Source organism: Dipteris shenzhenensis, chromosome 17, assembly GCF_047967505.1.
Source record: "Dipteris shenzhenensis isolate YYH24624 ecotype China chromosome 17, Dip_SZ_1.0, whole genome shotgun sequence".
Lineage (NCBI taxonomy): Eukaryota > Viridiplantae > Streptophyta > Polypodiopsida > Gleicheniales > Dipteridaceae > Dipteris > Dipteris shenzhenensis.
The window spans coordinates 19,814,079-19,828,587 of NC_141612.1; the positions used below are offsets into that span (position 1 = coordinate 19,814,079).

At 39.9% G+C, this 14,509-nt stretch overlaps 1 pseudogene; it reads left to right on the top strand.

Moving 5' to 3' along the window:
* Positions 1–12,068: 12,068 nt before the first annotated feature.
* LOC147891816 (UDP-glycosyltransferase 85A1-like) lies at positions 12,069–13,572 on the top strand (annotated as a pseudogene).
* Positions 13,573–14,509: the final 937 nt, after the last annotated feature.

A 14,509-nucleotide genomic window follows, 5' to 3' on the forward strand; every position in this document is an offset into this window, starting at 1 on the left:
TCTGTTTCCCAAAACTTTGAAGCGTGTTTTTGTAAATGCTCACGCTGCTCTTCATTGAAGGGTTGAAGCTCTTTTGTTCCTAGTATGGTATCAATTTCTTTATCCCCTCCACCTTCAATTGTATCATCTTCTTTTGGTACCCCCTCTATTGCCAATATTGGTTCTTGCAAGCCAGCCCATTGTCGAATTTCATGATTATTGTAAGCATACTGCAACATATACTTTCAACCTTTGCCAACTCCTCATAAGTCTCAACAACTGAAACAACATGCCTCTTACAAGAAAGAGACTCTATTGCAGCAAGCCCCTCAGAGAACAAGTCCAATACATACTCATCTTGTCGATAGAAACCCATGATCATGTCTTTCATGATACTTGAACATTTTCTTTTCAAGGACAATTCAATGTCAAATTCATCATCATCATCCTCGTCATCATCATCCTCATCACCCGATTCTTCTGCACCACTTGATTTTTCATATTTTTCATCTGCAACATATATTGATGGCTTACATTGTGCATTGGTATAGCGCTCAATATCGTTGAAATGCTTTTCCTTGCTTACTAGTACACAGGCAATTAAGCCATCCATAGATCCAGTGACAAATATATCTGTAGTTTCAAAATTAAGGCAACCGAAGTGTATTTTATATTGTCCACATGTCTTATTTAATGCATTCTTCAAACATGATACATGATCCATGGTCAAGAACACCACAAGAAGGAATTGCACTGGGGGAGAAGCGATTGTCATCAAGCTTTTCAACAAACACTCAAAGCGATCCTCATTCCAATTTCTACTTTTGCTTGGTCCATACATTACATCCAAAAAGGCAACCCCTATTGCCATTGGCTCTTGGTACACATTATGTATAAATTCCATTCCCTCCATGTTTGAACCGACTGTGTAGAACCTCCAAGGCCGGGTGGAATTTGGTCCATGACTTGCACCTTCACTTTGTCCCATAATCCACCTCAGATACCCCTTTGCAGCATCAGGCAATGGTGGAGTTTCCTTGCCCTATTGAAGCTTCACTTTTAACCATGAGTCAGAGCAACCACGAATCCGATGATACAATTCTAGAGTAATTTTAAAATGTAATCTACACTCATCCCAATTTTTTAACATTAAAGAAGGCCGTTCTGCCGATATAAACATATAAAGTTCTTCTTGCAGTGCAGCATCTCTCTTGATCTGCAGAGCTCGTCCTTGAATATCAAGAGTCATGGCATCAGTCTTTGTTTTAGCTATGACTATTCTATCTTCCTTAATGTCATTTTGAATTTGACCAATTTGATCATCACTCAATCCACGCAAGCATCTAAAATTTGAGACTGTGGGTTGCCTACAGCATTTTCCATCTTGTGAATATTTTCCTGCAATGTAATCCTCAAGGATGGAGATCCAACCATCATAAATGGCATCGCTTGTGATTATCATATGTACATCCTTCGTGGCAAAGCTATTTCCCAATGTTACCTTGCCAGTGTTAAAGAAGAGCAATACACAGAGAAGCGCGGAGGGAACAGTTCAACCTTTGGGGAGAAGAGCGGGGGGAAGGAGCAGCACGTGGACGAGGAGAGATCTCGAGGAGCGAGGAGAAAGGTAAGGACAAGAGGAGCTGCAGTCGTGGAGGAGTAAAGCATGCTTTGGGGGGGACTGCAGTCGTGGAGGAGAAAAGCATGGTTGGGGGGGGGGAGGAGCAATCCCCCCAAAAAAGCATGCTTTGGGGGGAAGAAGCATCCCCCCCAAAAGCATGTAGAGCAAAAAAAAAAAAAAAAAAAGGACCTCTTTCTAATCCAACTATTGTGTGTGGAATCTATGGAGAGTTGAATTTATAATGGAAGTTTAAAACCTACATAGTTAAGTACACATTGTTAGGACAAAACTAGGATGGGGAGCCTCCTGGGACCTCTTATTTTGACATAGTTTTCAACTTTTTTGCTTGCAATTAGCTAAGCAAGGGTGGAGGACTATTTTCCAAGAACTACCCCATCTAAGACGTTGTCCTAAAGCTCTCAAACCACTGTAGGTACACATTGGAGATCTAGGAAGGGAGAGAACAAGGTGAGCCTAGCACTTGATCCCCCATGAATTTCTTCTCATAGGTTTACTTTTTATGCTTGGTTTAAAATGTTTGTTTAGCTTTGCCTTTTAAAGTTTTGGTTTTTTAATAGTTTTAGATTTTCTAGTTTGCTTTTAAAGTAATAGTATGATTTTAAAGTGTAATAGTGTGAATCATGAAAAGCATGTACGATTTTTTTAAAAGTAGGATCTCTAGATTTGAATTTCAAAATTTGAAACTTGAAACTTGAAATTTGAAATTTTTATTTTAAATTTTGAATTTTGAATTTTGAACTTTAAATTTTGAATTTTAAACTTTAAATTTTAAATTTTAAAATCTGTATTTTCAATTTTTAAATTTTAAATTTTAAAATCTGTATTTTCAATTTTTAAATTTAACGTTTGAAGATTTGTCCATGTGGCAAAATCTTCCTAGTGATTTGAAAGAAGATTTGGCCATGTGGCCAAATCTTCCTAGTGATTTGAAAGAAGCTAGCAACATTTGGCAGCACGGCAAAATCTTCCCAAACCCTAATGCTTTGAAAGATTTGGCCACACGGCCAAATCTTCCAAAACCTGGTGATTTGAAAGAAGCATCATGCAAGAGGTTGCACGGCCAAAACTCTCCATACCCTAGTGCTTTGAAAGAAGCCTACAAGATTTGGCCACACGACCAAATCTCCCCAAGTTTGAAAGAACACCACAACCAAATCTTCTCAGTGCTTTGAAAGAAGTCACCAATGTCTCGAAGGATTTGGCCGTGCATCCAAATCTTGCTAGCTTCTTTGAAAGCACCAAGGTCTAAGCAGATTTGGCCATGTGGCCAAATCTTATTGCTTCTTTCAAAGCACTAGTGTCTTAGGAGATTTGGCCATGTGGCCAAATCTTGTTGGCTCCTTTCAAAGCACCAGGGTCTGGGGAGATTTGACCATGTGGCCAAATCTTATGGGCTTCTTTCAAAGCACCAAGGTCTAAGTAGATTTGGATGTGTGGATACATCTTGATGGCTTCTTGAAAGCACTAGTGTCTCGGGAGATTTGGTTGTGTGGACAAATCTTGCTATCTCCCTTTCAAAGCACCATGGTCTGTGAAGATTTGGCCATGTAGCCAAATTTTGCTGCCTAAAATTCAAAGCACCAAGGTTTAGGAAGATTTGGTCTTGCAATGAAATCTTGTAAAGCATATTCATCCTAAGTCACACCATCAGATATCAATATTGAACTATAACAAATACTATGTACTATGCAGATGCCACATTGAAAGTGGGGGTTAAAGTCAACTTGCTTGTCAATGGAAAGATTGTTGCCATTGGGACAATATTCTCTACATCACATGATGACATGTGCCAAGGTGTGCCCTTGGGAGAAAACAATGTATCGGTGGCGATCGATATTTGTATGGATGAAAGCGCACTTCTTCCATTTCCTACAATGGATGCATTCTTAGTCTATGAGGCTTTGGGTAGTGTTGTTCGTTGGAAAGCACGATCAATGAGTTGTGTGGACAATGTCAATGGAGCTATTGTACCAATGAATGATATAACATCAGATACCATTGACGTTGAACCTCTATGTGAATATGATGAGTTTTCCATTCGAGAATCATTGAAGGACAAGAAAGTCTTAATATGGGATGAGCAGAAAACCAAGAGCATTGCAGAGGGTGTTGTTTTGTATGTCTACCCATTTGAACCTATAAATTTTGAGATGCTTGGTGAAGGTAATCTAGGTGTGGGAATTGAAAAGTATCATAGTGATGTATCAGGCATCGATACCATCCACTTAATAAAATGGCCCATTTCACAAATAACCTTTTTAGATGGAACTTCATTAAGAATCGATGACACCATGAATTCTTCAAGTGGTTCTGAGAAAAAGCACATGGAAGATGAGGACCCAATGGAAAAATCCACAAAAAAGAGGCGTTATTGCATGATAAAGAGAAAAGCTAAAAAACATGGCATGCCATTAGCATCATCTAGACTCACAAGGGATGCAGTCATAAAAGTATCTATGATTGATTGTTGTAAACAAAATTGTTGTCAATTTGCAATCATTAAATGATATCCAAATTACGCATAGAGTATTGGGGCCAAAGTTTGGAGGCTCACACCAATTATGTATATGACACTCTTGGGGTTGCTTGTCGAAAAGATGACAATGGGCAGTTCAAATATGTCTTTTCATTGAATGGTATTCAAGTTTGTTGTAGAGCATGGTATGAAATGCATGGTATTCCAAAAACAACATTTTATCGATACAGGGAGCAATTTGAAATTGGTATACGAAGGTGCATACATGGTAATAAAGGAATCATGCGGAGAGGTTGGGACCACACAGAACTGGGTAGAGCCATAATCCAAGATTTTGTAAATAACAATTCTGAGCGTATGCCACACAAAAGTAGAACACTTCAGGATGGATCAAGGGAAACACAGTTGGTGATACCGGATGTATACAAGTAGGTTGATATTCTCTATGAAGTTAACATGCAATTAAAGCATAGTTTGGGTTGTAAGGAGATGTCAACTTCCACATTCAACCGCATATGGAACTTTGAATTCAAGCATGTAACTTTGTCAAAAACAAGTGAATTCTCTAAGTGTGGTTTATGTAGTGCAATCAAGGCTCAGCTTGCAGTGACAAAATGCCAAAATGAACGTAATAAGTTGATGAAAGATAGAAGAAAACACATGTTACAACAAAAAAGTTGTAGAAATGTGTACTACACTTGGCGCAGATTTTCTAAAATGTATCCTAAGACATACTTGTGCATTATCCATGATAAGATGGACCAAAAGAAGACAGCCATCCCTAGATTACGCAATCGTTCAAAGGACACAGACATATCCTTTCAGCTCCTAGTGGCTTTGACTCGCATGATAACACATGGACATGGTCAAGGACATTATGGTCACTTTTCTTTATCCTTGTGGCCGTCGGATCCTAACTTCACAATTGGTTCATTGGCTTTGTGTTTGAGAAATCTTGAAAGATTTGATAACCATGCACTTGGAGATTTGGTACATGATGGGATGCCAAGGTCTGACAATGCTCTGCTAAATGCACTAACCTCAAGAAAAGCATTGGATTCTCACTATGTTTCTAATGGCAAGCAACAACTTCATCTTGGAGCAGTGGGTGGAACATTCAAAGACCTTGGACTTGGAAGTTCCCATCAAGAAAATCCTTATAAGAAACTACCCGAGCACCTATTGTTGCAGTTGGATAATTGTGGTTCTGAAAACAAGAATAGGTACTTGTTTGCATACCTATCATTACTTGTTGCTCGAGGGATTTTCAAGTCAATTCAATTGGGATTCTTGATGGTTGGGCATACACATGAGGATATTGATGCAATGTTTAGCAGGTTTTCAGAGAGGTTAAGAACTAGCCAAACATTGACATTTGCACATCTCATGGATACTTTTAGACAATGTGAGGAGTCTTCTCCAATGCCATTTTTGGTAATAGAAGTCCCTAATTTCAAGATGAAGTTCCTATCATGCAATATAAAGTGCATCCACGATCATTAGATTGGCAACCAAGTGAAGGTGGCATTGAGTTGTGGAAGAGACATACGGATGGTCATCCAATGCTACCAAGTGGAGAGCCGCCTTATGTAACCATGTTCAAGTATGTGAAGGATTACTTAGATGTGATAGTTGGTATCAAGGAGTATGTACGCTTTTGGGAAAAATGGGCACACCTACAAGGTCTAGAAGCATCTTTCACAAAGTTTTACAAGCCAGTAGTGAAGTACTGAAAGAACATGATTGATGAGCTTGATAAACCAAACAATAGTGTAGAGGGCATGTACGAGAGATTTTGGCCAAAGACGCAACATATTGATTGTGTGCAAGTAGTTGATAATGAAAACGATGAGTTTCAAGGAATTGAAGAGTTGAATGATCATTACTGTGGACCTCAAAGGAAAAAGCCAAAACAATCATTTGATCCAATGGTTGATGTACAAAAAGGACACTTTCTTTTGGTCCGACCAGCAGAAAAAATTTACCCAATTTGGCTAGGCATTGCTCAAACTGATGTACAGAAGGATAATAAATCTAAACATTTCAAGAAGGTTTTCATACAATATTGGGCACCTATATGCAAAAGTCACAATGCACAAATTGAGGAGGTGTATGCAGATTGTTGGAACAAGATTTGGATGTGCAATAAAGGTGATCCTCCACGTTGGGAATCTGTTGATGCTATTGTATGGTCATGGGTTCCAAAATGTAACCTCTCAAACAAGGTTTCCTCGAAGAGCAGCATCCTCCCCATCAAGGTGAAGATACCAACCATTGCACGCAAGCAAGCTTTATCCAATTTGTCTCATAGAATAGTACACTCCCACACAAGGCACCTTTGAAATGCAAATTAACCTTGGATTGATTCCTAGAATAAAAACATGTTCTCATTAGCACCATGGCTTCATGCATACTCCTAGAAATTGCATCTTTGAAATGCAAATTGAACTTGGATCAATTTCAAGAATCAAAACATGTTTTCCTTAGCACAATGGCTTCGTGCACACTCCTACACATTGTATATTCGAAATGAAAGTAGACCTTGGGTTGATTTCAAGAATCAAAACATGCTCTCATACACACCATGGCTTCATGCACACTCCTATGCATTGTGTCTTGCAACTTGAAGTTGAATTTATTTCAATAATCAAAACATGTTTGCAATGCTAGTTCTTCTCATCTTTGAAATGCAAATCGACCTTGGGTTGATTTCAAGGATAAAAAATGTTTTCATTCGCACCATGGCTTCATGCACACTCCTATACATTGCACCTTCAAAATGGAAATCGACCTTGGGTCAATTTTAAGAATCAAAACATGTTCTCATTAGTACCATGGCATCATGCCACTCATATCTAAATCAACCTTGGGTCAATTTCAAAGATCATAACAGGCTCTTTGTAGCATCATGGTTCAAACTCTCGCACACATCACATCTTTTAAGTGAAAATAGAACTTAGGTCAATTTTAAAACTTTAGCTCTACCTTAAGTTTTCTTCACTATGGCTCATGCAGTCCCATACATCATTTTGTTCAATTTCAATTTGATCTTGGGTTGATTTCAGAACTATGAAGGAATATTCTCATCACTACCATACCCATGGACTTCCACACCACGTCCTTAGGTTTTAATCAAACTTGGCTCAATTTTAGAACATTCAAAACACGATTTCAATGAGGCTTCATATACACCTAAGAACATAATTTTATCAACACCATTGCTTCAGGTACACTCCCAAAAACCACATCTCACATCTCATATTTTAAATGTAAGTCAACCTTAGGTAATTTCTCCATTGTATGATAGGGAAAAATAACTATGATAAGAAGTAAGGGGATTCCAATTGATTTAAGACCAAAAAGAAAAATGGTTAGAGTGGTTTGCAATAGTACAAGAGATGAAAGAGGATATTGGTGATAGTGGAGTACCATGTGTAAGTTCCATTGTGGAGAAAAGAGGTCGATCCATTGAGGTTAAGGTTCAATTTGACACTTACATTGTTAGGGTGATGCTAACAAGGTTGGACAACAAACAAGATTAACAAAGAACCTTAGATGGGAAATGAGGACAAGCAATACATTGCTAAGAATGGCATGTTTAGAATGGTCTGAATTTTGATTAGGTATAGAGAGCTCGATACTATGGAAATGATATCATCCATCTAGGTGGGAAACAACCTCCAACATCGAGGGTGAAGTGTTTTCAAGTATGTAAGAGACATGTTTATAGAACACAGAGCAATGATGTGGTGTTAAGGCAAGCAATTGACTTTTATAACTTATAAGTCACACTTTATGGATGCCCACAATCACAAAAAGAAATATTGAGTTGGTTGTTCATTTGTCTAGTGGATCATTCTATGGGCATTTTGCCAATTGTTTGGAGGTTTGACACTCAAAAAAATAAGATCTCGATAAAGGAAGAGTTAAGAGACCCTCATAATACGGTCTTATATGCACAGGCAAAACTCTTTTATGCACATGCATAACTCTTTTATATTTGCATATGGAAAGAGGGCATGCATGATGGAAATAAGGGATTGCATGAGGGAAATCGGGATTAAGCATGAGGGTGTGATAGGGAAAGAGGGAAATAAAAGAATTACATGAGGGTTTCTTCTTTCTTTCTTCTCTTCTCTCTTTCTTTCTTCTTTCTTTCTTCTCTTGTCTTGTCTACTCTTCTTTTTTCTTCTCTTCTCTTCTCTACTCTTCTTATCTTCAAACCCTTGTTCTCTTATCTTCTAATCTTATTCTCTTCTTCTGTGTAATTCATCATGTGGCCAGGAAGCTCTTCAAGAGGTTTGCCTGACCCTCGAGATGCCTTCTTACAATAGTTATATAACATTTTGGGACACCTTCCCACTCCACTAGAGTTATATACATACATGACGAGCACTCAAAACACCCATCATGAGTCGAGAGTATTTTGACTCCAAACTACCCCACACCCACACCACCTGAGATTACTCCTATGGAGTCGAGATAGCCCAATACGTGGCAAAGCCATCAGCCTTCTCTCCTGCGGTTGGGAGTCCCTTCTCCCCTGCAGTCAGGAGTCCCTTCTAGATCGCAGAGTCACCATAGTAGCTCGTCATCATGACATGGCAATAGGTGTAGACTATATTAGCAGGGGGAGCTTTGGCATAGGATGCATGGCACAATGCTTTGGGAGTAGCACTAGGGGTGGGGATGACGTGCCAGAGGGTGATGGTACGATCTACTATGATATCACTGAGATGGGCAGCATCTTGCAGGATGCATGGAGGAAGGATGTCATGTCTTTCATGCACTCTGTAGTTCATAACAACTACAGAGATTGCTTTATTCCATTCAAAGAGTAGAAAGAAAGTTTGGTTGTGGATACCATCAAGACTATATGTACGAGGTATCCAATCCAGAATGTGTTGAGTTCACTTACAAATGAGCAAAGACACAGATTACCACTATCCTTACCAATAAGATGTCTTTGCTTAAGAGGTAAGCACTAGCCGAGATTTCCCAGAGAGAGGGAGGACAACCACCAAGGGGCCATCCACACACCACTCATAAGTGCGAGTGGAAGAAAGTGATGAAGGCATCGAAAGTAGACCCTAGTCTGCAGCACGTGGAGGCATGACGAATCCAGATGGAGTGATATAGAAATGTTCATTTTGGAGCAAGAGGTATTGCATCTTTGGAGGCCCAATTTGCATCAATCTCAAATTATATTGTGCTTATGTGGTTTATTAGGAATTTTTTCCTCTGTACTAACCCCTTTACAAATTGTATGGGCAGATACCCTACTCCTACCAAGACATCCTACCATCATGGACATCGCAGGCGACATACTTGGAGGCACTTCTATGACGAGGGGTTGATTACCAAGGAGTAGTATATCTGGGCTACTGGAGCGCCCTTGCAGGTATTTAAAAGTACTTTAAAAATGTTAATGTTGTAAATAAAGATTTGATTTTTCATACATTGATACATGTTGACCATGGATGATTTTTTCATGTTGGTTTCATTAAGAAGTGAAACTTTTATATTAGTATTGAAAGTTAATATGCCATAATAAAAACAAATGTTTGAAACATTTGCCAGGATTTGAAACTTTTATGCAAATTTTTTTGAGGTTTCACCATCTTTTGCTTCAAAAATATGAAGAAAATATATAAAATCATACTATAGTCTATTAATATTGTGAAACTAAAAAAAATTAGTCCAATCAACTTTCACCAAGATTTTATATTACTATATAAGTATAGCTTCGATAAAAACATCCATGATCTTGACCCTCATTTACAAGCTCCTGAGGATATTGAGGAGGAAGAAAGTGAGGATATTGAGGAGGAAGAAGGCGATGAAGAAGGCTCTGATGATGGGAGCAAGGATGAGGATGTGTCCGATTAGTCAAAGAGGGAGTGCTAGCTATTCTTTTTTACACTTGAAGCCACAAGTGGCTTGGCTTCGTGCTATATGTATATACAAGCACTTTTTGGGCTATGAAATAATATATACTCTTCTTATTTTTTGTACTTGAAGCCACAGGTGGCTTGGCTTCATGCTATATGTATATGCAAGCACTTTTTTGGCTATGAATTATGTACACTCTTATTTTTTTGGCATTCAATTTCCTTATGCAATATTTTATCAATGAATGCTTTGTGATGTAAATGTTTTGGAGTTGTAATGTTTTATTCGGAATTATAATCGTCAACTATAGATGTGTGTGGAATCGTGCAAATTAAAATGTTGTTGGCTGTAAGAATTGCATTGCATAGTGTAGAAATGGGATTCATGCAACCACACAACATTATGTTCAACCACACAGCATCACAACATTCTGTGTTTTTTTAAAAATTCTACAGAGTGTCTATAAGTGCATCTATTAGCATGCCTTTCTTTTTTTTTAAATAAAATATGTAGAGCATCTATTAGAGCATACAATAGCATGCTGATACACGCATCTCTCTATTATATAGATGCGCCCATCACTTTTTAAAAAAATTTAGTAAATGCATCTGAAAACACGTCTATGGATGTATGTCAGATGCATTGTGTTCTTGTGAATTGTTGAATAATAATTGTTGTTGCTTTGAGATGTTCCTCTACAAGCTTAATTAGATAGGGACTTAAGTGGAAGGAGGCATGTGGCCTCAAGTTGTTCCTTCTCCTAAATGTGGATCCATAATTCTATGTTGAAAATTTCTTTCTTTAATGAGGTTGTAAGTACAATCAAAGTGGTTCTCCTTATCAATACGGTCATCAATGTGGTGACAACCTTGCTTTGTCTCAAATGTATGTATTATTGGTGATGATAGTGGGGTTCTATATTCTAAGGGACCCCTAATTTTGTTAATGGGCCATGGCCCCTCCCAAATAAAAAAGGACGAAGGAACTACTAAAGAAAATGCACAAGTTGGGGAAAAAAGAAGGAAATCCCAATATGAAATTTAGGGAATGACATGGGAGGTTCACATCCACCTCTCTCTCTCTCTCTCTCTCTCTCTCTCTCTCTCATTTTCAAAGAATAGAATGTGGGAACACCCCCTTCTCTCTATCTTACTTGGCTTGTAAAGGACTGCAACTACGTACAATCTTTCACCTTGTAGGCAAGGATCTGCACATGATGATGGGCGGTCTATGTTGGGGTCTCTAGACTTTATCCCCCTCTCTACTTATCAAAGTCACTGCTCGACCAAACCACTCGTTAAACTAGAAGAATTGGCTTTTTGGTCATTGTCATCTGACACCTACAAAATGGCACCCTTGTAGTTTTCGTCACCTTGCCGTCGCTTTTGATGGCCAAGAAGGCACCTGAGTAGAGTCTTCTGCAGTGTGGTGTAGTGCAATGCAGTGAGGCTCGATTTAACGCCTCCCATGTACCTTATAAGGACCTTCCCCTCAATTACGCTTTGAATTAAGTATTATTTTGCTTTTGTACTCTTTCTTGTTCGTCTTCGAGATTCTATCTTTAACCTATTAACCACGGACACCCCAAAAAAAAAGAGAGGACATGTGGTAGCTTGGAAGAGGAGCCTACCATGTGTCACAAAGAAGGAGCTCTTAGAAGGAGGTTTGGAGGGGGAAGGAGGTGGAAAGACAAGAGGCATGCTTTGGGGAGGAGGTGGAAAGACAAAAGGCAGCTTTAGGAGCAAGGAGGAGATAGAAGGTCAATGGAACTGAGGAGATGGAAGGTCACCTTCGGGAGGAAGGAGGAGATGGAAGGTTAATGGAATGAAAGGAGGAGATGGAAGGTGTGAGAGCCATGGGTTGAAAATCCAAGCCAAGTATGCAAGGTGAATTGATCAGCAATTTAAGAGTCAAAGATCCACTTCAATGGGGAGTTGTTGAGGATGGTCATGCATCTTTGCCCGTGCAAAGCACTCTTTCAGTACTAGTGGATTTGTAGTGGTATTTCTTCTTCATACTCCCACCTTCCAAGGATTCCCTTTACTCCATTCCTTAGTTTAGCAAGACAACCCCCCTTGAATGGCTCCGCATGCGTTGGCCATCCCTCTCCCCGCCCAAGGCCACATCAACCCCCTCATGCGTCTCTGCAAATCCCTCGCCTCCAATGGCTTCTTCATCACTTTCGTCAACGTCGAGTCCGTCCACCAAGCGCATCCTTCACGCCCAGCAACAGCACCAAGCAAGCCAGCAGCTTAACATCCGCACAGAGCACGTTCCCATTCGTGGACTTGACATGGAGAATGTGCAACATGCCTTTGAGACAATGGAAGCTCGCCTTCCTGACGCTGTCGAGCAGCTAATCGAACGTCTTTCCAAGGAAGGTCCGCCTGTCACCTGCTTGATTTCTGATGTCAGCCTGTCAGCTTCTACACAAAAGGTAGCCGATAAGTTGCATATCCCAAGGGTCGTGCTGTGTCCTACGAGCCTTACTATAGCCTGTTTAGTTTGTACTTCGCCCACGGCCAAATTCGTATTAAAGAAGGTATGAGATTCTTCGATCCTGTATATCCACTACTTCAGAGCTCCATTTCCACATATGTCGTAGTTGCAGTGCTCTCAGTTGCTGTCTTTCGGTCCTTTTGTGTCTTGCAGCGTCAAACGCTGCCCTTAAGCGCGACAAAGTGGCAGATATCTTCAGCGACGGCCTTCCTGGTTTGCTTACAATCCACAACGGAGACCTACCGTATTATCAACATCAAGTTTGCGACACCGAATTCCTGTACACGTTTACAGCACGTCAGTGCGAGATTGCTTACCGAAAAGCTCACACCATCTTGGTAAATAGCTTTGACGAGCTAGAACGCCCTGCCCTTGACGCGCTATCGAAACAATTGAAGCAACACATCTACGCTGTGGGTCCGCTTCTTGACGATCCAGCAGACAAAACCAGTACAAGCCTTTGGAAGGAAGAAAATGAATGTCTACAATGGCTTCAAAACCAACCACTTCAATCTGTTCTCTATGTTTCCTTGGGCAGCACCACTATTTTGTCCAAGTTTCAGTTTGAGGAGCTGCTTTCTGGCCTTGAAACTAGCTATCAGAGGTTCCTCTGGGCATGGCGTCCAGGCCTGTTGGAGGATACCGCAAAGGCTTTTGTTCCAGATGAATTTTTCAGTAGGACCAAGGACCGAGGCTATGTGGTCGAATGGGCGCCGCAGCAAAAAGTCCTGTCTCATCCATCGGTGGGTGGCTTCCTGACGCATTGCGGATGGAATTCGACCATCGAAAGCGTTGCGAGCGGGCCGGTTCCGATGCTGTGTTGGCCGTATTTTGCAGGTCAGTTCCTGAATGCAAAATATATTGTGGAGGAGTGTAAGATAGGGCTGAGATTTAAGGAGGGCGAGGGTGGCATGGTGGGGAGAGCAGAGGTGGAGAGAGTGGTGAGGGCGGTAATGGAGGGGGAGGAAGGCGAGGAGCTGAAGAAGAGAGCAGCTGTGCTAAGAGACGTGGTCGCCGGAGTCTTAAACCAGGAGGCTTCTCACATAACAATGTACATGCCGTTGTCCAAGCATCGTCACGTTGATTTTTCGAGTATTTCTTCTTGGTAGGGCTAATCTCATTGGAGATATCAAAGCCAGTATTTCTTCTTTGTCACACAGATCTCGAGTTTTTTTACAGGTGCCATTTATGGCACGTCTCCCTATAGTGGAGAATTTGATTCTCTTTTGTGAATTTCCACATGGCATTGGGCATTTCAAATTGCTTTTTATAGAGATCATCATTCTGTAAAGCTTTAAGCTTCAGGCTACTAAAACTCCTTTTTAATAGACCAACTTACTAAAAAAGTTATCTTTGCATTAAGAAACACCCACTATAGTTACTATAGGAGGTAGTGCCCACACTCACTTGTGCACTCTTATTAATAATGGAGAAGAGCTTGAATTGGTTTAGTGGAGACCACATTTTTTGTGGTTTCCCCTTTATTTTCTTATTTAAATATTTTTCCCCTCCTCATCATGCAAAATCAGTATACCTACTCAGTAATGCATGTGACAAAAAACAAGTATATAACTCTAGCCTGTGATGTCTTTGAAGATTGCATGCCTTCACTTTAAGAGTGTTTATGAATGCTACGTAAGCATGGAAGCTTTCTCCTCACTATTTATTTTGCGATCAATTTTGTAACTTTTTTCCTATTTATCACAACACTCTATCATCTTCCAACATTCTTTGATTTTTAAGGGATGGAATCAATTGTGTATATCTTGAGGCCAATAATCAATCTTGTATGGCTTGAACCTTTTCTTCTAGGGGGATTTCAAACATCTGCATGAAAGCCACCTTTTAATGATTTGAGTTTGACAAATTGTTTGACCTAACTCTATTTGCAAATCTTTATCCCTTGCATGAGAGGATACAATAATTTTGTTCCAAAAAAATCACTCTTTTCGCCATAGCCCATGGGTTTATGCCCCAAAACCTCTCTATGATTCCTAGCACATGGTTTTAATCAATGTGAA